The sequence below is a fragment of the Lonchura striata genome, chromosome 2 (assembly GCF_046129695.1).
Source record: "Lonchura striata isolate bLonStr1 chromosome 2, bLonStr1.mat, whole genome shotgun sequence".
Taxonomy (NCBI): domain Eukaryota; kingdom Metazoa; phylum Chordata; class Aves; order Passeriformes; family Estrildidae; genus Lonchura; species Lonchura striata.
The window spans coordinates 98,728,812-98,752,803 of record NC_134604.1 but is presented as its reverse complement, the minus strand read 5'-3'; positions in this window follow the sequence as shown (position 1 = coordinate 98,752,803).

The window sequence follows — 23,992 nt, the reverse complement described above, 5'->3', positions numbered from 1 at the left end:
AAACTCAACAAGACCCTGAGCAACTCAGTCTAATTTGATCTACTCTGAAAAGTCTTTAAAAGTCCTTTAAACTTGCCTTAAAATGTGCATGATTCCATAAATATAAAAAAAGTGCTGATTGATTTTGAAGGCAATCAAGAGTTGGAATTGCTTTGTATCTGAGAGGAACTATTCCTTTTTCAGAAAATGTTTCCTCATGCAAGTATTAACTTGCCTGCAGTAGAAACCTATATTTTTCCCCAAATTTGAAGCAGATGTCACATCGAATCATAATACAAAATAGGGGCTTCAAGGTGGTAAAACCTTGGTATTCCTGTCCTGACTCCTCCACACCTGTCAAAACATAATGGAAACAAGAGTGAAGCCATGAAAAGCCTAACACATCCAAGGAAGCACAATAACCTTTTCTAGCAGCCTGAAAATTAGAGGTCTTCACTGACACCACTTGAAATAAATCTTAGTCTAAAACCAACCAGAGGAGTTTCTCTGCTTAAAAGAGAAACCTTTGTGCTTCTGTTTTACACTTCATTAGAAATCTTTTACCCATTTCCAGTAGTTCCAATCACCTATACAACATGGAATGGTCTCTGTGCTGAGGACTTAGAATTGGACCATTAATTTAGATTTTCTACTTAAAGAATTAGTGTTCTGCATATAAGTACTTTGTCAGTGACTGGTGCTTCAGAATTACATTAGTAAGGGCAGAACAAAACTTCTGCTAGGGTGGCTCTATTTATCTTCTCTGTAGGTAGAAAATTCTGAATTTCACCCAATGCTCACAATGTCACAATAAAACTATAGATAAAAATACTGTTTTTTCTCTCTATATATATATCTCAGCATAAGTACTTGTGTGCAACAGAATTTCAATTTCTGCTATCAGGTCTTACACAGTTTCCAAACGTAGTTCTAAGTTGTCATTCTTTGTCCTGCTTTTAATGATCAGAGCTAAAATAAATTATATGTGTTTTTCTTCCATGTAAGGTAACTTTATGATTTTCAGCCCTACTCTTATTGTTTGGCTCAAGCATTCTTATAAAAGAGACAACCTGACCTCTATATGGAATTTAAGAGAATACATACTGTTATTCCATGAAGACCACCTCTGAGTGAGTTGGAAATGGGCACAAGTAAAACTTAGCAACAGCAGACTCATGCTTTCATTACCATGGGTGGGGGCATTCTCTAAAGGTTGATCTAAAGATTTTATATGTCCTTATATTCCCAACTATATTTCACTTTCACATTATGTGTGCCTTTTCCTCCATTTTTCTTCTTTCCCCTTCACGTTACCTGGTGCTCTGTATTCTCCTCTGGGTCTGAACTCAGCTGCATGTATATCCAATTTCACTACCAATCCATAAGAGAGACAGACAGGCAAGGCAATATGTGACATTTTTTCCTATTAAATAAACTTCCACCTGATGTAATGCACTGGTAACATGCCCATTTTTCAGTTTCAGAGCTAAACTTTTGACTGGAAGACCTATGGGGAAAAGCTACTCTTTCCCCCTTATTTATAATACAGAAGTTGTATATTATGGACATCATATAGACACAACTATCAAGACCTGAATATCATTATTTTCTTCCAGAGCAGCTATGGGATTTCATAAAAAAGTTTATCATAGTTAGGCTTCTCATAGTCCCCATTCTCCTGGAAAGAAAATCACATGGAACATTTCCACAAATGGATATGGACAGAATAATGATCTCATTAGGGAGAGGCCACTGTGCTGTCAGGAGGAGGAAACATGTTTTCTTAGAGAGTTTCATCTGAGCTTGGTATGTGCCTTGCCTCTCCATGGAAGGAACTGGTCCCAGCTTTTTGGACATCCTGAAGGAGTGGAAGATGACTACTATTACATAGCTTTATACACCTGCTAGCTTTTATTTCATTTTATTTCCTTGAGATACAGAATAATCCTTAGGGTGCTGAAGCAGAATAAAATACTGTTATTTTTCCCAGTCTCCTTAAAAGAAGGGGAAGATGATGCATCCCTTCCCTCTCTACTTCTGTACAACCTGATGACTTTGCTTTCAGTCACCAGACCCACTCATCAAAAGGGCACTGGGCAAAAAGTATGTAGAGATAATGCCACTTGCCTCACTTCTGTAGAAATGAAGTATATAGAGAACTGTGAGATGTGAGAGAGGATCTATCAAAAAAGGAAGATAACTTTTACTTCTACTTTTACCCTTTGCAAAAAATGTTCTAGTATTAATAAATGAATTAAATGAATTAGGTATTCAAAAGCCTCTGGAATACATAAAACCAAATTTTTTTTTTTTTTTCCCATGTAGGATTTATGCTTGTACCTGGAAGATCAAGATATAAAAATGTCAATCCATTTTATTGCAGGAAGTAGCTTAATCTACATGTTGTGAACATAGAGAAGTTCCTCAGTGGTTTTCCAAAGGCAGTTGCAGGTGCTGTATTGTTTTACCTATATATTAGTCTATGCTAATATTTTTATTTATATAATTATATTGCAGCCAGATTGAAATGACCCAATTACTTTTTTATCCCATTGTCATTCTTGGATGTTCTGGCACTGTAGTTTGTGATACTATAAAATAAGCAGTATTTAGGATTTAGATAACAAAAGTCTGGATCATGATCAAGAGAATCCTTTTAGGCCCATTTCAAAGTTACAACTTGTTCCTCAAAGGTAATTTCAGATTCAAGTAGTATCCAGTTCACATCACATTTAACAAAATAAAAGAAATATTGAAGTAAATCTGTAAGCCATGAAACCTGGTACAGAGACTGAGAAAGGAATGAAAATAAAAAGTAAAGGAGAAGACACTCTTAAAATATATGAAGAGAAAAAGGGAAGAAAAAATAGGAAGAGAAACGCTGCTGAAACCTCCATGCCTAGGTATCAAGAAAAAAAGGTTGTCTATAATTTTCAAAAATGACTTGCAGACCACTGGATCACAATATGGCAGAATGACTACATAAATAAGCCTTTCAAAATTTCCTTTATAAATTATTTTCTTCAGTCACTGAGAACCTAAAGGTTTCTGAGAGATTAAAGGAACTTTTAAAAGCAAAATTAGTCAGCAAGCTTATTTATTGAAGAGAGTTAAAAATTAGCTACTTTGGGGCTCAAACTGTAAAATAAGCAGGAAAAAAGAAATGCAAATTTTACCTATCATCCCTAATTTTTTGAATGGATTTAGGGAGACACAAATGGAGAATGCCTAGTTTTCCCCTGTGTGATCCAGTTCTCTCCTAGAAGGTAACAGTATGCTGGAAGTAGTCTAGCTTGATTCTCTCACAGGGAGCAAAAATGTTTATTAATTTCAGATCCAGCAAATTGCAACCAAGCCCAGAAAACTAAATTATTCCCAGCTCTGTAATACTGCTTCTGAAGCCCTCATTTGTGCCCTTAGCTACACCCAAAGTGTTTTCAGATGACTGAATGAGCTGTATGAACTCTGACAAAGGGAGAACATGGATATTCCAGAGTGCGAATTATTTAGTATGTTTTGTGCTGGGGACATACCCTATGGGACAGGATGGGGGAATATTACATATAAACAGAACAAACTTATTTTGTAAATGATGCATTTCATTTTTGTAAATGAAATTATTACATCTGGTTGAAGGTGATATAATAGTCCATCCTCTGTCCTAGTGATATTCAGTGTTAAATAAGTATCACTGTTAAATAACACTGCTGTGACAGGACTACTGATGGGACACATATTGTGGTTATACCCAAAGTGGGTTCAAAATCATCAAAACCACAAGAAAAAATGAATCTGAATTCCACTTCATGATGTCTCTGACCACTGAATTACAAAATCCAAAGAAAAGTATTCTTACTTCACAGTCAGTGCTGCTTGGTTGCTATTAAACCTGAACATTTTCCTTAGTAATATTATTTAGAAAATTTGACCCTTATGTGCAAATTGTTTTAAGATGGTGTTGGCAATTTACAACTTTTGCAAATTCTGAGTGTTACACATACTGATGCATGCTTCTGCTTGTTTTTGCTGCTGGAGCAAAAAAAAAAAAAAAGGCAATGTACACTTATTTTAATTTCTAAATAAGGAAACAAACCTTCACATCTCCACTGAGAAATGGAATTCTGATTTCCTCTAAGGAAAAATTTGTGGGGGCTGGGGATGGATGGGGGAAGATGTGCCTGCTGTGCTGCTGTGTACTTTCTGTGCTGTGGTTTGGTTGGGGAGTTTTTTGTTGGGTTGGATTTTTGATAGGTTTTTGTTTATTTGTTTGTTGGGGGTTGTTTGTTTCTTTGTTTTGTTTTTTCCTTAATGTAATTATGGCCATAAATACAGCAAAGGAAAAAACTCCCCAAATTACAAGAATCTCAAAAAGGAGAGGATGTGTACTTTCAAAGGTCAGAATTAAACAATTTCCACAAAATAGTATTTTTAAGAGTGGCATTATAGCAGCAAAAAAAACCTCAGCCAAAGGAACTGACATCTCTAAAAGATGAACCAGGGAATAACATAATATGCCCCTAAAACTCATACCTTGGCCAGGTGTGGGGCCAGTTACTGAATTGTCTGCACTTCCCAGACTCAGAGCACAGCACAGTCTCTCAGGGAATGCTTGATAAGATGGTTTTACAGCATAATTCCCTCTCTGAGATGCTCTGCTGATGTATTAAATGATCACCCACTGCTTTTATACTGTACAGATTTTGACAAAACATGAATCACACAAAGCAATTTCAAACTAACTTTCCTCTGTTACAGGCAGCAATTCTTATTGACCTCTATTTAAAAAAAAATATTACATTAACAGCATTAATAAAATGTTAGTCATTGATGTTGTCCCATAATTCTGCAGAGAATAACTATCAATTTACCAATGCTACAGGCTTTTGTGATTTAACGCAGTCTTGCAAGCTTAATGGATGTGATTAAATTATTTTATGCAGAGTAGACATTTGCAGTGTTTCTCTTCTTGCTCCTGTCCCAACCTAAGCAAATAAACTGACTGCCAGCATCAGTCTCATGCTTCTCATGTGAAACCTATTGTGAACTTTCAAAGCCCAGTACTGTAAGAGGGAACCTGATGTACTTCTAAATAAATTCACAGATTAATTTGCTTAACAGTTTTGAACAAGTAAGGTTATGGCCTCTGTCATTTGTCTACAAAGTATTCTGTGGGAAATTAAATGTAGATAGGGAAGAAAATAATTGTTCTCTATTTCTTTTCTGTTGCTTAAAATGTCTGTCCAGAATAAAATATGTCCCAAATATTCATCCTTCGCTACACAAATAATTTTTCTTTCTTGGAATTTGAAGAGAATTCACAGGAAATAAAATTAAATAATATAGGTTGTACTTCTGTAATAAAAGGTTGGCTTTCTCGAATGAGAAAATCATCCAGTAAAACTGAACGTGGATTAGTTGCTTTCTTTCACAGGCATCTCATCTAGCATTGCTAAATCCCTGCTGAGAATTCTGTTTGGATGTGAATGCACTGACTGAAAATTTTCTTTCAAAGGATTATTTAAAGCATTTACCTATCAATCCTTGAAATCCTTAAATCCTTAAAAGCCTTCTGATTTGTTTACATGAGTTATTCAAGATCATACAATCTGTCAGTGGAAAAATCAGGACAGGATACCAATAGTATTCAAGGGTTTGACCTCCTGTTATAATATCCCAGTTAAAAATCTCCTGCTGTGTGCACACACTTGCTCTCATCCCTTGCATCCCATTGCACAGCTTTACATTAATTAATATTTGACCTGTTTGGAGAAAGCTGGACATCACATTGTTAAAAAACCTGCTTCAAAATCACCTCTAGATTGTAAGAGATGCACTTTTTGAGTTTGGTATCTGCTCAGATCTAATTTTTACAGAGAATATTTTGAAAAAAATTCATTAACTGCTTTCAGGTCAGGTGGTGGTAAAGGACACACTTTCACTGTAACAAAATATTAGCACTTCCTCAGAATTCTCAAGCAAAAATGTTTACATTTTGTAAATTGAAATTTGTCACATAATTATTTGCCACACAACACACTGCAGAATAACACATTTATTTTTAAATCAGTTACTCAATTGATATTTGAATTTCAAATAAGTCTATGAAAACAACATAACCAGATCCTTTGCAGATTTTCAAACCTTGGCTATGACACAGCATACTCATTGCTTAAATGCAGAGTGATGCTAAAGTTGTGCACTTCTGCAGCCAATTACAGAGTTTTGAAAGGGCCTGGGCTGATGCTGTAAAAATTGACATTGGTGAGGTGGCAGTAACTACCCTGTAGCTGCAGTGGATGGATGCACTGGGGGTTCAAATTTTTCTTGTTGAATGTTTCCAGAAGACAGTTCTTACTCTCATATCAAAGACTTTATGAGAGAAAAGAGAAGGCAGGGGCCTGGTGCTAATGAACTCTGCTCTAAACCTCACTTCTTACAATGACTTCCTGTACATGGTCTCTTCTATTAGGATATGAAAAAATTAAGATAGACCTGTTTTGTCTACTCAGGCTAACAACCAGAGGATGTGAGAAGAATAAAATCTTCCTTTCTGTAGGGTTATTCATCTGAGGATTTGGGTTTTTTCTTGTTAATTCAGTTCTCACTTGCTGACCTTCAGTGCTTACGAAATAGAGATGGGAGCAAAAGCAACTGGGATAATTGCTTCTGCTAGCCAGGGTTTCAACACTTCTGTGTACAAACAGTCTCTAGACTGATCTCATTACAGATAGCCCTCAAAATCATGAGTCAAGAGAGCTGAAGCAAATTGTGGGGTTCTCCTAATTAGGAGGCATTAGGTGACAGTGTTGGTAAAACTAGGCTGCCTCTGTTTTCCTTGGCTAACTGGTAGTTTACAAACATAATTTAGGATGCTGCTCTTGACCTAGAAAAGCATTTAGAGACAGTTTTTATGAACACCTTTTGCAATGCTAGTCAATATTAGCAAAGGTGTTTATCTTCTACATGTTAAAAAAAGAGTCTTAGTTTCTCTATCTAGAATTCATTCCCGAATGTCATTTTTAAATGGCTACTCCAATTATTTTGAATTTTTAAGACATACATAAAGATGCTTCTCTGTGCTCTTATTTAGGTGGGAATTAATTAAATTCTTTATTTGGTTGGGTTTTTTTCCTTTCCTTTGGGATAAGATCATATTGCCACTTTTATTCTTGGTTGGGTTCCCAATTTTCCATCCTGTGAGAGAGTACAGATTGGGGCAGGCCACCCAAAGAATAAGGCTCTGAATAGCAGCCCCAGAATGGAGGGGATGGAAATATTTTTCAGTGTTAGGGGCATCTAAAGAATTGAATTAACCAGAGCAGCAAGGCTCCTCCACCTGAAAAGTCTGGGCTTAGACAAACATCCTCCACCTAAGTGAGAAAATGCTGCTGAAGAGGAACATTCAGGGAAAGCAAGTGTGGCAGAGCTGGGCTTGGGGAGGCAAATGGTTGGGTCATGAAACTGATGATGTTTCCACTGAATCAGGTTTGGTGAGCAAGTAATAACCAAGGCCGAGGAGAAATGTTCCCATGAGCACACCCAGCAGTGAGTGGTGCAAGACATTGCTGGACTCTGTCTCAGAGAGAAGAAAAACTTTTGGTAGGGAATTGCTGGAAAGTCAAGGGGTTTTCTTGTTATTTTTGTTTGTTTGTTTGTGTTTGGTTTTTGTTTTTGTTTGTGTTTTGGTCACAGCTTTCACTAACAAAGACCTGTGAAGAAGTGTTTAGCACAGCTAATGAGAAATGTCACTTCTGACTGAAATACTCAAAAATGGACTGTAGAGTACTCAGTAATTTTCTACTGAATTTGGCCTCATGCACTTGTGCTTGGGCTCTTAAAAACAGAAACTGAAATAAAGCTAGGAAAATGAACACTGCAAGACATGAGACACTGAAATCAGATGATTACATTGAGTTCTTGAAGTCAGCAGAAGTATTCAAGGGCTGTATCTGACCCTTAAATCTGCAGAACTTCAGGAATTAATCTCAAATATGTAATGGATGCCTGAAACAGGGAGTAACATCTGTATAACGGCCTGTAACAACATCAAACAAAACTTTACACGAGCCCTGCCCTTCTGTTTTCCTTTGTCTGATTTTTATGTTTTCTCACATTTTAAAGGCCTTCAGTTTCTGCTGTTACCTGTTGTATAAGATTTTTTTCCGGGCCTCCTTAATCTGAAAACTCTGTAAAAGCTGAGCTGCAGTCAAAGATGTGCCCATTCAAATAAAACTGGGTTATAAAGCAATGTAATTCCTGGAAATGAGAAGCAAACTCTATTACTGGCAAGATTAATCCCATCAGTATCTACACTTTTACAAACTAGACTTCCATAATCGCACTAACATCCCAGTCTCCCTACAGTTTCCATTGAGAGGAAATGGGGAAAAAAAACTCCAGCACAAATAAACTGGCTTTTTTTAGATATTTTCTTTAAGATGAGAGAAATTCTGTTGCAGAATTGCCCATTGTTTATCTGTTGCCTCTAAAGTGCAGGTGAAATGATTAGTATTTGTCTGATAAATGCCACACTAAGTGTTAATAGAAAAAAAACCTTAGTTGGAGTTCTGTTTAAAAATAAACAGATACAACAACCAAATCTTGCCTTGCACTGTGACAAGATGCATCCACAAATTTAGAATGAGGCTTTTTTGGTCCGTAAGCGGCAGTAGAATAAGTAGCAAAATGAATAAGCAGAGTCAGTTCATTCCACATTTTTAAAGGTATATTCAGTTAAAATTATCTGTAGCAAATGTTTGTATTTTATTGTGAGATTCAGAGGGTCATATTAAATATCTGCTTTCCACTTCATCTCCATTTAGGCTGATACAAAACAGATGCTAAAATCTGTTTCTGAACAGATTGAGAGTTTTGAATCTTCAAAGTTAGGGACTTTGAAAATCTTCATATCTTGCCATCATTGCATGCACATTAGTATTTCTGGGATTTTCATTAAATGATTTGTGTGTTCTTTCTCTTGATTTTTCTTGCTCTTGGAACAAAAACAAATATGCCCCTTCTGATTTGCTTGTTTAACCTGATAAGGTACTAAGATTAATTTTTTTTATTCATTTGCTAATAAGGAGACATTAGCAATCAGAAGATAGTCTCATTAAGGATTTGATTCACACGGTCAGGGGATGTAGCAGTATTTCTCCAGCAGCATTGCCTTGTTCAACAGATGTTAATGAAAGATTGATTTTGATGCCATCTTTAATGAAGATGTGAACTGAAAGATTAAGTCTTTCAGTCAAGCTTATCTGAGATTCTGAAAATAATTGAAAAGCTTAAAGTGACAGATTGGGACAAGACTAATGTAAACAAACCACTAAAAATACCAGGCTATCAAATATTGATTGTGTGCTTGCATAGGAAAACCAGAAAATAATATTAATTAATTAGGATATATTCCAGAAAGATTAATTGTTCTCCCCTTATGCTTTCTATATACTCAGGAGATGTCAATAAAGCTACCAAATACATTCAATAAGACATGATAACCTGTTTAAACTGGATCAGCATCTACTTTTCCTGGGTAGCTTTAGATAATGTGGAATGAGAAAAGATAATTGAAAGTGGCACCACAATTTAACTTTAAACATTTGTGTCTTTTAAGAACCTAATCTCTATTTTCTAATCTTCTATCACTAGAGATTGATTTTTTACATAACTACACCCAAAATAATTTTTAAAATTTTCTTAGTTCCTTTGTGCTTTTTGTTAAAAGTCATTACATGATTTAAATATCAAATCTGAGTATATCAGAGATAAGATGCATTTGCCAGTTTGAGTGAATTTTTCCTGCTTTAAAATGCAGAAAAAAACCAAAACTAAATTTGCAAATTTTGTTATCTATAAATATTTCTTTGTCATACACTGTGACTTATAAAGTCCTTCTAAGGATCTGATGGAGTTTCTGTCTTTTAGGGGAGTGATATTGCAGCAATTGATTAGTGTGAGCTGTAGAGACAGAAAATAACAACAGAACTTAAGTGTTTTTCCTTGTTGTGAAACAGGTTGGTCAAATTTAAGATGGCAGCAAAACCAAATATTTAAGTAAAAAATCAGCTTTTATTTTTACTTCCCAGTTGAAGTAGTTAATGGACCTTATGGACCTACACAATTTATGAGACTGTAGAGTAACACACCTTTGAAACCAGTGTCTTGGAAAAACTTATTTGCAGCTAGAGGTACAAACATGCACTTTGGAAATCTGTAAAAATATCTATTCACTTTTACAACAAAGAGCACAGAATATTTCAAGGTGGATACACGACATTTTTTCTTACTTACACTTTTCATCTCTTTCTGTTAGTCATTTTATACTGTGTATAGTCTTTCATTCTTTGTTCCCATTTCAGTTTAATTTCTTTTCATGCTCTAAATTAAAGCACAGAAAAGAGTCTGTACTCAGATATTTGATTTCATTTTGATTGCTGAAAGACCTGAAATGGTATTAGAAATATTTCTAAACAACGACACTGTTTCTTTTTTTCTTCCCTCAACTGAAATCTAAAGATAGTAGACTAACTATAATAAGAAGTTATCTGGCTTTAATATTACCTAATCTAGCAGGCACAAATCCCCCATATTTTTCATTAAATGCTTCAACATATCTTGCTTAAATGCATGATTATTAAAAGAATTTTATTTTTCTTTTGAGTAATTGTCCACACAGTCCCTTTCCAATTCTGCCTACAGGATATGTAGGTATAACAAAACTAAAACTAAGAGTTTGTCTAGAAGAATCAAATAAAAGTCTCAGTATTGCTGTAAAATACTGTGTTATCTCCTGGTGACCTTTTAATTAAAAAAAAAAAAATTAAATGTCTCTCTTCACAGTAACTTTTTTTTGTTGAGAGTCATCATCCAGTTAAACTACCCTAGACCTTTCTACCTGAACACAGTGTCTGTCCCTGCCTCAACTTAACGCTCAAGTCTTAGTTCACACTTTTTAATGAAAAAAGGCATGTGGTTTTATATAACACTGGAACCATTTCTAGTCACTTTCTTTCCCATCCTGCTTGGAAAATTTGAATGGGGCACATAATTCAATGATGCAAAGAAATCCCATGTCTGAAGATCTCATCCCACTTTTTAGCTTTGCCTGCTTTCCCCACCTCCAAGGTTTACCAGTGTTTCATATGCTTGAAAAACACCCCAACTTTGTATTCAATACTTTTGCTTTGCTGAGACATGCAAGGCTCCTAGTCTGTGCTAATTTTAAGAACAAGAAGTGACAAAAACTTTTCTTTCTACTACGATGCTTGTGTTCCTTTTCTGTTTCCTCTGGGTACTCTCTCTTTGGGATTTCAGGAATCTTCTCATCTATGTCACCATTCTTCCCCATCTCTGCTTGCTTGACTTGTCTTTGACACATTGTAGGGAAAGTCCAATTCTTTGAGAAGTGCCAAAACTCTTTGTTTTCCTTTGAAACATTAAAATAGCTGAAAGCTATTCATGTGTCTGATGGATTTTTGGTTTATAGTCTTAATTGTTCTGTTTTTTTGCCATTTGTGAAATATAAATGCCCCAGCTTAAAAGCACAATCAGTATTATTCTCATGACAAGTTTCATCTACGGCTAAGTGACTTTCTCACTTGGCCTAGCACAGCTGTTTTGGCATTCCTAATGTTAGGTCTCAAGTATAAGTAAACTCTAACTCAGTTTAAGCAGAGTTATAAACTAAACTGTAACTCTTCTAAACTTTTCATTAAATGAAAATTTCACTCTTCGCTTCTTTACACCAAGTGAACTTCTCATTTCACAACATTTTTATAGCATTGTTATTCTGTCAATGGTTTTTATGTTGTATTATTTTGTTTGGTGAAGATAACATTTAGGAAGAATCAGATACCCTTCAGGACTATAAGTGATAGAAATGGGATAAATGTGTAGTGTCAAAAGGTAATGGTAACAACCTCAACCACTGGCAGTAATCAGGGACGTAATGATTAAGTACTTTTGTACTGAAAAATGTAAATTTGATGATAATATGTACATATGAGGTACTGTCAGTAGAAACAGATGTTTATCAAAGGCCTGATTAAGCAGCTTCTAAAGAATCTCCTGGATTAAAATGGTAGAAGAGTTTCCTGATTAACTAAAGAAAAACAGAGGGAATGTGAAGTGGAAAGATGCTGTCATAGATTGAAAGAGAACCATTTAAAAGGCCCCAGTTGCAACAAAGATTAATGTTGGTTTGACCTCGAAATAAAGAAGAAATTTCTGGTTCTGCAAGGAGTGAGGCTGCAGAACAGCTATCCAGGAGAAACAGGTACAAAACCTGTGTGAATATCACTGTAGCATGCAAAGAGATTTCTTTGGGGTTTCTCACTCCAGAAAATTGCTTAAAAATATTAGGGAAGGTCATAAATCAAACACTCAGAACTTGTGATATTTCAAATTTACACCTTCCTGTCAGAATCTGAGGTATTGATGATTCCAAGATTGTAGAAAGTCTCTGTCTTTCAGCCCCGTTGCCAAAGAAGAAGCCATAATTCATCTGTGCTGGTTTCAAGGTTGTTTATTCTGTTTATCTCTAACATGTTCTGCTGCCCTGTCACAGTTCCGTCCTGCAGGGCAGCGAGTGGGGCTCTGCCCCTCAGTGGGATGTTACAAACATTATATACCAGAAACTCCCTGTGCTGGATTTACAATAACGTGCCAATATCTGTCACCTACGTTGAACAGTGTGTCCCCAACCTAAACCAATAGAAAAATGCCAACACTACAGTGAAATATGGAGGGCATGAAGAAGAAGAAAAAGGACAAGACACACCCAATTTCCTCCATCTTGTCCCCTTGGAACCCCTAATCTAGAATCCTAAAATTTTCCTTTTGCACCCATGCCACACTTAATTATTACTTATATCAAACACTCAGAGCTTGTAATTCATCCTGTAAGATTTAAAACTCTTTTCCATGGACAGAGGTCACAGACAGTGTCTCTCGGGGCTCTGTACAGGGGGGTTCCTGACCCCCTGCCAGGGTCCCAGACCTTCCAGGGCAGCCAGAGGGAATCCCTGGATTCCCACACCCTCCTATCTCTGTAAAATTTATGTAGCTGTTTCCGATATGCATAATTTCTACAGCACTCCTACTCCAAGGACAGGCACTAGGTTGTCAGTGGTATATGAAACAGGAATGTGGAAAGGCAGTACCCAGATATGGCTGTACAGAATGGGATTCTACTCTTTGTCAGAGAAGCTTGACATGTTGAGTTTCTAGGATGGCTCACAGCATTCTGTATGGATTCTGCCTGAAGAGCACAAGAGCAAAAAGTCTCTGTTATCTGATGTAAAACAAGTCTCAGTGTTGATGCTTTTCACTAAGTCAAATGAATAAATGGGGATATCTGAAGAGGCAAGTCCTGGACATTGTTTTAAATTAAAGGAACAATATTATCCACACACAAAACCTTAATAAATTAAGGATATTGAGATTATTTTGATTTTTCAATGTTTATTCCATGGAGGGTTTTTTTAACCTTGAAAAGAATAATAGGAGGAACTAAGGTATGGGTGATTTTTGGGTCTGTTTTACTTCCTGATCTTCATATAAGAGCCACTATTATGCTCTAATTGTTTATTTTCAGGACAGCTAATAAAACAAATTCAATTCAATTTAATTTAAATTAATTTCATTTTAGGTTTGCAGCCTTTTTTTTCTGTTTTCAATGGTATATTTAAGAGGGCATACTTACTCTAAGTTACCAACTAAATCTGAACTCATGCTAGATTGAGAAGTGTTTGCAGGAGCAAGTATTACAGTAACTCGTGTATTGTAATGATCAGGATGGGGCAAGATTGATGGAGTCCAGTCCTAGGAATGTCATCATAAGTTGGGAGAATTTGACAACATTTCAAGATAAATTATTAATAAAGAACCAAACAAATGAATGTTTGCTCTTCAGGTTGCTCCTACAACATTTTGTGCTTTTATTCTACAGCACCATGAGAAAGGACATAAGTTAATTAACAACTGTTTTACTAGAGCTCCACTGACATCACCGATGATGCACATTCAAAGCAAAGAGTGAAGAGGGCTGGATTGCTTTTGATGTAAATCTTTTCTGAAGTGTTGGCAGAATATTCTATAATCATCAAAATGTACTTTGCTCTGTCAACAAATTCACTGCTTTTAAACCAGTTTAACCATCAGACAAAGACCATACTTGGCCAATTTGAACTGAAAAGGAGAAATAATGGAAGCTGTGAATATGCAATGTGAGTCGCCTCATGGAAATTGATGTGCATTCTAAACAATAAATGCAAACAAACAGCTGTTACAATCCCCTGAAATGGTCCATCTGAGATTGTGAGAGTCATTTGTAGAAAACCTTGGCCTTTTGAATTAGAATGTAAGAACTGCACAAGGATTTTGTGCACCTCTGAGGAAATAACAACATATGCTGAAAGTAAAAACATGGCATTTGCCTAAGAAAAGAAAAGCAATCTTTTGACTTTTCAATTATAATTCATGGCATTATTCCTGAAATTGTGTTTCACATTCTCCATCTGCCTTTTTTCAGCTATTCATTATACTGACCAGCAATTTACTTGAAATGGGATTTAGAAATATGAGAAAAGTATAGTTGGGAGTTCTGCCCCTTCTAAATCTTGAAAAATAAAATTTATGTAATTTCTATACAAATACTAATGAGTATTTAGAAAGATCTGTTGTTAAACTGTGAACAATTATGATGGGCTGTTAATCACTCCTATTAACATTTGATGCAAAATAAAATATTGAGATTTGTATAGAACCTAGATTCTCCTTTTCAGGCTCTCAAAGCTCATTGCTTTACCTCCAATACTGGTGGTACAAAGGGCTTAGGGAGGCCAGTGCATGTGTACAAGAAGCTCTGGCAGACAGTGCTGGTCTCTGAGCACTCAGAGAGGCTGGGAAGGCTGGTACATCCCAAACCAAACGAGTACAGACATGATGGTGCCAAAATCAACACCAGGTTGTGTAGTATTATTAGTTATTCTTCCATGTCATTCTCTACTGGCTTAAATATGCTTTTCAAAAGGGCTAATAGGATACCATGACATAAAAGTAGGAAGAGAAAACACTATAATGATAAATGTAAACAAACAAACACAAAAACCAAAACAAAATCCCAACAAAAAAAGAGGGAAAATGTAGAAAGCTTCATAGATCTTCTGAACTGATGAAATTTGATACCCTTATAATTTCTCAGCTGGGTTCTTTCATTTGCTGGCCTTAAAAACAAATAACTTGAAGATCTACAAGGCAAGCATGAACATTTGAGCTGGTCAGCTTAGACTTCCTTAATAATTTATCAGAGAGAAATGGGCATTTCCTAGATGTGACTTCACTTACCTAATTTTTGATCTTTATTTTCCAGTGGTATGAGTAGCATCTAGTAGTGCCTATTTCTTTCCAGTTCGAAGGGAGCCCAACATTTGAAGACTTTTGATAAAACTATTTCCAGGCATTTAAATTAATCCTATTTTTTTTTGTTGTTTTTCAATAACAACATTCTGCTAATGATTCAGTAAAAGAAATTTTGATCCAAGAACCTCAAATACATTTAAGTACTAGAATTCAGCTCTAGCAGCTCAAAGAAAATCTTTAACATTACTAGTTCTGGAACTGTTTCTTACTGTTCATTGCTAAAGTGAGCTGTAGCTTCACTTTTAAGCACCTTTGGTGGAATTAATACTCTGTTTAATTTTAAATCAGCAGGATGATCAAACAAAAATAAACTAATTTCTTATTAACTTATCATGAAAAATAGGATAAGTAATCACACAAATGTCTCCAGTAGCTTTGGAAAAACTTTCCCCTAAATTGTCACAGTGCATTAAAACTTTGTAAGCAAAAATTTAAAAATGAAAGTATCAATAGGGCAAACAAGGCAAAAAGTCTGAAAAGCTGGGAGATGTGTTCTAACTGACTAAACAACATCCTCAAACATACTGGAAAAAGCTGCACATCCCTTGATTTAAATGCGTTTTTTTGTGGAGTGCTTTGTACCTTTCAAAGGACTTTGTTGACTCAAAGATAGGAAGCATCATAAATTCAGTGATGATCAGATGTCACTCGAAGAAGTGAGGAGTAGATGACCTTGACAAATGCTAATTGATGTGAGTTAAAATTTAAAACAGTGTGAAGAGAAAGGAGGGGGTGAAGGGGGCAGAAATCTTCATTTCCCTATATTCAACACTGAAACAAGCTGGTTGTCTAGGCTCTTTACATTGCCAATGGAAAGAGAATAAAAAACACATCCAGGAGGTGATTTATCCCAGACATCTTTGAATGTGCCTCTGGAGATGTCTCTTCCACTCCGTGCATTGACTGCAGAGAGTGTTTATGTGATTTATATCTGATAACCAGCATTTAGACAATTAGAGTCAAGAAAGATGAATTCTGCCCTGGGGAAACAAAAAAAGTCCATGGTAACTTAGTTCATCAGTTTTAATGATTAAGGAGAAGGAACTGGGCATACCAGTAATTCACAGAATGACTCTAAGCCACCAGTGTGCTTCAGGCACAAAGGGTAAAAGGCATCCTGTGTTAAGCCAGACAAGAAATTTTCCACAGACAGACAAGAAATATTACCACTATATAAAAATGGGTCAGATCTTATCTGGAATTTGATGTACAAGCACCAGTAACAGAAGAGAATTATTTAAATAAAAAATGTATTAGAACTAGCTTTTTATTCGAGGCTTTGGTAAGAAATTAAAAGCAGTGATGTCCTGGAACAGCTGTCTACAAAGAAAGACCCAAGAGACAAAGAAAATCCCAAGTGGTTTTAAGATGGGTCTTGAGCCTGCCTGTCTGCACTGAGAAAACACAAATAGACTCAGCTAGAAGAAAGTACCTTTCAATGCAAAGGTCTTATTGACATAAGAGATATAAACAGTGCAAATTTTTCTGCAAGGAAAAAGACTCCCAATCTATTAATATGTAACTTGTGAAGTGCAAATAAGGACATTCAGGAAGACTAATGTAATTTTAAATTAGATTCCTTTTCAAGCTTTGCAAAGAAAACTGCATTTTCCCGAATTTTGGAATAAGCAGAGAAGAAATAAAAAGCAGCAAATAAAAGAAGCTAGACTCCAGTATCTTCCAATGTCATTAAAATAAATTGCCAGTGGGGAACTCAGTTACACAAAACAAAGTTCTTTTAAAAATTTTTACTGACATTACTTCAATTACATCAATACTGCAATTGTTATAGGAGACCTCAAATCTATACTGACTGTACTGATAATTTTTTTACAGGCAAGACAAGCCTTTGTGTAGAATCAGGTTTTTTTCATAATTCAGTGGTTAATTTACTCATTTATGTGGTCTTTCACAGAACATGAGAAGAGAGAAAAAACATTGAAAACTAATGCTTTTTAAATCAGTACAACTGGCAAGAGAAACTCATTCAGAAAAGACAACAGGAGCTTTGAAATTGACTTCATAAAATGTGAAAAAAAAATTTAAGTTGCAATCTTACCTTCATGCCATAAGCATGTGGGCTGAACAGGCCACCTCCACAGAGACACAAGAGTTGTCCAAGGTTCTTCATGACATTCTTCAAGCTTTAGTACAGGTCCTGAACCATTCTGCCAGATGCAATTTGTGTTTTTATGGTGGACATGCTGGCAGGAAGTTCCATAGAAGCATCTCCAAGGCAAAAGTTGTCTGCTTTTTTTTTTTTCCCGGACACGATATTTTACCTGAATCCCTATCAGTGTACAAATGAAGCAGTTGAAAGGCACGTCCTCACTTTCACTTGTTCTGGTGAATACTTACCCCTCCTGACTCCTCAAGGAATGTACTGCTGCCTTGCTCTTGTAGCTCTTCCATATATTCAAAGAACTTTGCTTTTAATATTCTGTTTCATTGATTTAAAGAGAAGACGCTGCAGTAAACGTTTAACTTTTTAGAAGGTGGGAACTGCTTTTAAAAGTAGAACACCTAATGAGAAGAAATAAGCATCCTTAATGAGAAACATACTCAATGCATTGCTTCTTAAGACGTAGTTTTCAAGTGCAAAATCTAAGTATCTGAAATATATGAAAGAAAACTGAGATCACAGTTACAAAAAGCCAAATTTCAGTATGATAAATAGCTTTTATTGAAGTGTCTAATTCAAGTAGTGTCTTGCATAGGTAGCAATACTTCAGATGCATTCATTCCACTTGTTGAAACTTGACTAAGTCATAAGGTACATCTGGCTGCTATAAGGTACATAGGCAGCAGAAGCTCAGCTGTACAATTAGCTGTAGTATATTTGTGCCCATTATTTGCTTGTAGAGGCGACCTGCAGCAGAAGCCCTAAAAAGGTATTCAGTGGGGCTGGAAAACATTAAAACTTTCCACCAAAACATCCTGACTTTGGGCTAGAACTAAGAGAGGGAGCACAAGCAGTTTTCTCCTCTTACTGCAGAAAGCAGTTGAAGATAAGCTGGAGAAGTAAGCTCGAGTTTACTCACTTGGAGAATTTTGATCTTGGGGCCGTGTTTTCTCAAGGTTGCCAGTTCTTTGAGCCATTCATGAAGATTTCAATCAGAAATTGTGGCGAGGATGACAGGATGCTCCATTTCAGCAAAATGACAGATCGGGAAATTCTTCAGGCATCCATGGTGCCTGCATTGCCAACGCAGGGACAAACTAGATCCTCAGCTGCATCTGTGGCCATTTCATTGGCAATACAGATTTAAAATAAAACTGAATCCTTTGGCATCTCTTTCAGGAAAAAAAAAGAAAAAAACAGTCCTGGCCATTATGAAAATGGGGCTCCAATAAAGTGCTAAGATCACCTCCTTCCATGGGTATTGAAAGACTTATTTATATTAAGGATCTTCTACTTTATATTAAGCACTTATACTGAAATCAAACCCTGGAACACAGGCTAAAGTCTTCAGGTTGTTACCAATAATACTTAGATGCACCATTTTCAAATCTGTCCTCTATACAATCTTAGAGTGTAGCACATGAAAAAGAAGATTTACAAGGATGAATAAAGCTGTTGATGACATTTACTGTCACCCCAAGCTGTCATTTGAAAGGCATGAGCAACATGGGGGAATCTTGCAATGCACTGCCAAAAAGGATTTAAAAAACATATATTGTCTCTGAAGAGCAACTCAAAAAACATTGTAAAAACACCACTGTGTAACATCTCAGTGTTGCCCATTATCAAATTATTACATAAAAATGGAAGGGTAGTGCTTGTTGTTAGTAGTTCTCTGCACATCTGTGTTAGGGGCAACCATCTTCTTTTGAGGTTCTGTTTATGGTATGAAACAACAGTAATCTGTTTTATTATTATAATGGTAATTTCACATTTGTTGATACAGACTGCTGTCCCATTATCCTTTCTTGTAATCCATGGGTAGAATTGAAAACAGAGATTGGCCTTCAAGAAAGAACAACTTACCAGTACTTGGTCTACTTTAGGATGCACAGACTATAAATAAAGCTGTTCTGAGGGTACACCTACACCTTATCCCTCCAGACTGCAGAGATTTTTTTCCTTTGCAGTAACCATGGATGATGTATTCACACTGTTGTCATCACCTTTGACACAACAGCATAAAACTCCCCATATCATGCCATACATTGTTTAAATGATCAGCCACACAGATATGGTCTCAAACATTGAAGCAAGCCCTGCTAATAGAGCTTGCAGAGCTAACAGAAATTCCTTCCTTTCAACTTTCAAATTAATATCCACAATTATCTACCAGAGGTTCTTGACTTTACCAAGTGTTGTGGCAGCTCTCAAGGCAGCTCACCAGAGCTGGCACAGTGCCTGGGGAGTGGTGGATATACTGCGGGTCAGTAACTCAGCAATCTCACAGAAGCTGTACACCCAGTTGGAAGTATCGATTCCTAAGTTTTATAGCAAATACTGAGACACCTACCATCCATCTAGATAACTGCTGGATCTGTCAGAAATATACATGGTCTGTATATTCTGAGATAGCCTGGACTACAAATATAAAGGGAGCTCTTTTGCTATTAAAGGTACAAAATAAAACATGTTTCTTTGAAGTTCAAGGGAAAGTGAAAGAAAGCATAAATAAATAAGTGATATTAAAGACACTACCTTCAGCAAAAATGATGGCTGCATCTTAAGAGTTGGCCTATTTTTGAAGAGTAAAGTCAAAAAAGGAATCACAGGGGTATGCATTTCTCTGATTTTCTAACAGAGAAAATTAACAACAAAGAATATTACTTTTTTTGGAGAAGGAGAATCTATGAACACATGAAACACCAAATTAGAATTCCTGCAAGTGACTTGCCTGGCAGAAGGAAAGATCTTGATAAGCATAGCTCAAGGCTGTGACAGATGGTAAACAGACTTCATTAAGGGTAAGAAATATGCAACAAAAGATCAGACTGCTTCAGTTTGAGCAGGTAACTTGGAACAGACTGGACTGATGGTAAGGCCAACAATAACATCAACCCAAAAATCTAATCTACTTAATAATTTACATTTCATTCCATTACTTATAGGGCACAAGAGAAATAGGAGTGCTGAAAGAGTGAGTCTTTCTCCATCTGCAGCATGGAGAAAAGCATTTCTAGACTCAGATGAGTCAAATAGCCCACATTCCACAGGTAGCCACAAAGTAGATGAGTAGCAGCAGAAGTCTCTTTGAGAAAGGGAGGAAGTTTTGATATTAAAATTCTGCATCCTTCATCCCACCTTACCCTCAGCTGGGGAAACTGAAACTGGAGACACAGGGCCTGGAGGATAAGTCATAGGATAACCATTTCTGGGTGTGTCAAAATGAAAGCCATTCCCTGTGAGAAGGTGACAAGCATTTCAGCATGGCAAATATTCCCAATTTTTTTTTTGGGGGGATTTTTGCAGTTTTGGCCTCACAGATAAGAAGAAACTTCTTAGTCTCCCAGATGCCCTCTCATTCCACTTTTAAAAGTATGGTGAAAGGATCACATTGGTGCTTTATTTTGTAGAGGCACCTCTTAAAGAGGTGGCAAGATATAATTCAAATCTCTCTAATCAAAAAGGCAAAAAGGCAGTCCTGAAAGAAGGCATGAACAAATAACAATAACTTAGTTGGCTGTTGAGAAAAGCTGAAATAGTTCAAGGTAACATCTGTCAAATGTTTTGAGAATAAGAGAAGACTGTGGCAAGTGGAGTTATCATAAGGAGTAAAGACCCCAAAAACATGAGCAATAAGGTCCACATAAACCCAGTGTAGCAGGACAACCACTTACAAGAAGGAATTTAGAGCATTTTCCTAGTGGAGCAGGAGATATAATACATTCCTTTTGCCCTCTCTTAGATTTACAGGCTCAGAGTAAATAATTGCTTTTTTTCCAGAATGACAAAATGAGCTTTAAAATGCAATTAAGTATATCCTATTGCATAAAAATGTGCCACAGACTCTCTTGGTAAAGAAATGCATCTCAAAATCAACACTGAAACATTTACATTTGCTAGAGTACAGCAGGGTGTTAGGCTAGCTTGTCTTCCCTCCCACCCTTATGAAATCAAACATTTGCTCCCAGATCTCATGTGCCAAAATTTGTTCTCCCCAGAATCCATTGCTTTACAGGCTCTAAAGGAAGTGTTTTGATTGCGTTTCATGAATTTCCACCCATCAGCATCTTCCAGATTCCATCAGTACTGACAGAAAATTTCAGATTTTACCTTGTGAACACCTATAGGAAAATTTATTTAAAATTTTATTAATTTTATTTTAACTTTTTTATTTATTTTGGTTTAGAATTTAATGATTTGTGCCTCAAGCTCTCTATGGCTTTGGCTAAATCTAGGTCTGAAAACATATTAGGACTGTTCAACGGATAGTACAGTGGAAGATTTTTATCACCTTCTTTTTGTGCAGAACAGCTACTACTGAATTTTGAGTGGAAAATTAAAAATACTGGTTAGTGTTAGTGCCACAAATTCATCTCTAATCTATTTGTGACGTGAATCAAGTTTTCAATTTATAACAATTTAATGCTTAGTGCAAAGAGACTCTGGCTCTGGCCTCACCCTAGTGAAGCAAATTAATCCCCGATAAAATACTACTAAATTTAACTGGATTTCAGTGCAGTAATCAGGTATCTCTTTGATATAAATTGTGTTTAAACAAAGTTACTCAGGAATGTATTTCTCAGCTTTGATTAGTGTGCTAGTATGATTATTTCAGATGTCTGGTGAGCCATGAGGACATCAGGAAGAATTCTGGATCTTCCAGTGATCATGACTTGAAGGAGTACTAATGAAATAGAAGGAAAAAAGTGTAGGTGTGCAGCTTTGTTTCTTAATGTCAAAATGGCAAACTTTGCCCAATTATTTTATAAAACAGTCTGAACTCAAGGACTCAAACATGAAGATGCCTGCCATTTGCCAAGTTAAAAATCATTAAACATATAGTGTATATAAACAAAAGTTTATAAAAGTGTTGTATTATATAGTATACAGATGACATGATATCCTTTAGCATTTTTTTACTGCCTTAGTGCAAGTAGGTACATACTGATGGCATTCCCTCATGTTATGAAGTTAAAATGTGCAATTAATGCAGGAATCAATTAGGATGCCACACAGGAAGATGAGGTTACCTTAATGCTCAAGATTAAGAGAAGCGAGCTTTAATTCAGCAGCAATTGATGTGCAATTGATATACCCCAGAATTAGTAAAAGTTATGTCTATTATCATTCAGTACTCTCAGCTGGACAGGACAAGCTGAATCATACAATCTTAGAATCACAGAACTGTTTGGGTTAGACAGGACCTTTAAAGGTCACCCTGTTCAACTCCCTGCGTTGGGCAGGGACATCTTCAACTAATGAGGTTGCTCAGAGCCCTATCCAGCCTGACTTTGAATATTCCCAGGAATGGGACACCTACCACCACTCTGGGCAATCTGTTCCATGTCTCACCACTCCCATAATAAAAAAAATTATTTCTTGTATCTGTTGTTCCAACCAATGATCTCTTTTTGTACTGTAACAGATCCTGCTAAAAGGCTTGTCCTCAACCTTCTTACAAGGCCTTCTTTAAGTATTGAAAGGTTGCAATAAGGTCCCCCAAAAGCCCAGTAGAAATATGAGAATACTTTCTGACAAAGGATGATTGTGAGACACTAACCTAATATGCCTGTGAATACATGTGATTCTAGGAGACTGCAGACAAATAATTTCCAGCAGCTGTACCGTTGTACAAAGCTCTCACAAGGCAGCACTTAAAAGCCTGCATATAAATCTGTATGGAGACATTATGAAAAGGACATTCACATGGTACCACATGGAGATATCTAAAGTCCTGGGGGAAGAAGAAAATGCCTTCTAAGAGATGTCTCAGAGAGCTTGGATAGATGATCCTATTTATCAAAACTGACACAAGAGCATGGTGGTAGTTTATGAAATCACACCATGGAGCCCAGTCAAGGGTGACCATGCTAGTCAGGGGCTGCAGCACATGATATATGAGGAAAGACTGAAGAAACAGGTTTTACTCAGTCTGGAGAAGAGAAGTCTTAGGGGAGACTTTAATTCAGCCTACAGCTGCCTGATGAAAGGACAAAGGACAGAGCCTGACTCTTCTAAAGGATGCACAGCAATACAATCAAAGGCAATGGATATTGTTGGAACATGGAAAATTCTGATTAGACCTAAAGAATTTTTTTATTTTTTAGTCATAAATACTTTCAAATATTGGAACTAGTGCCCAGAGAAATTGTGGGACATCTATGCTTGGAGGGTGCCCAATAAACCCTTTAAACAGCCCTGAGCAACCTGATCAGATTAGACCTGAGCTGGGGTTGAACTAGGTGAACTATAGAGAACCATTTAGATTTACAACCCAAATTATTCTATGATTCTATGAAAATGCATTAAAAAGCAGAGGATACATCTCTCCCTCCCTCCCCACCACCCCCCCCACTTGTTAAACACAAAAAAAAACCCAAAAACAAAACCAAAACTAAACAAACAGGAAAAAACAAGTAGGAAATAACAAACAAACAAAAAGAGAGAGAGCAGTGACCATAGTTA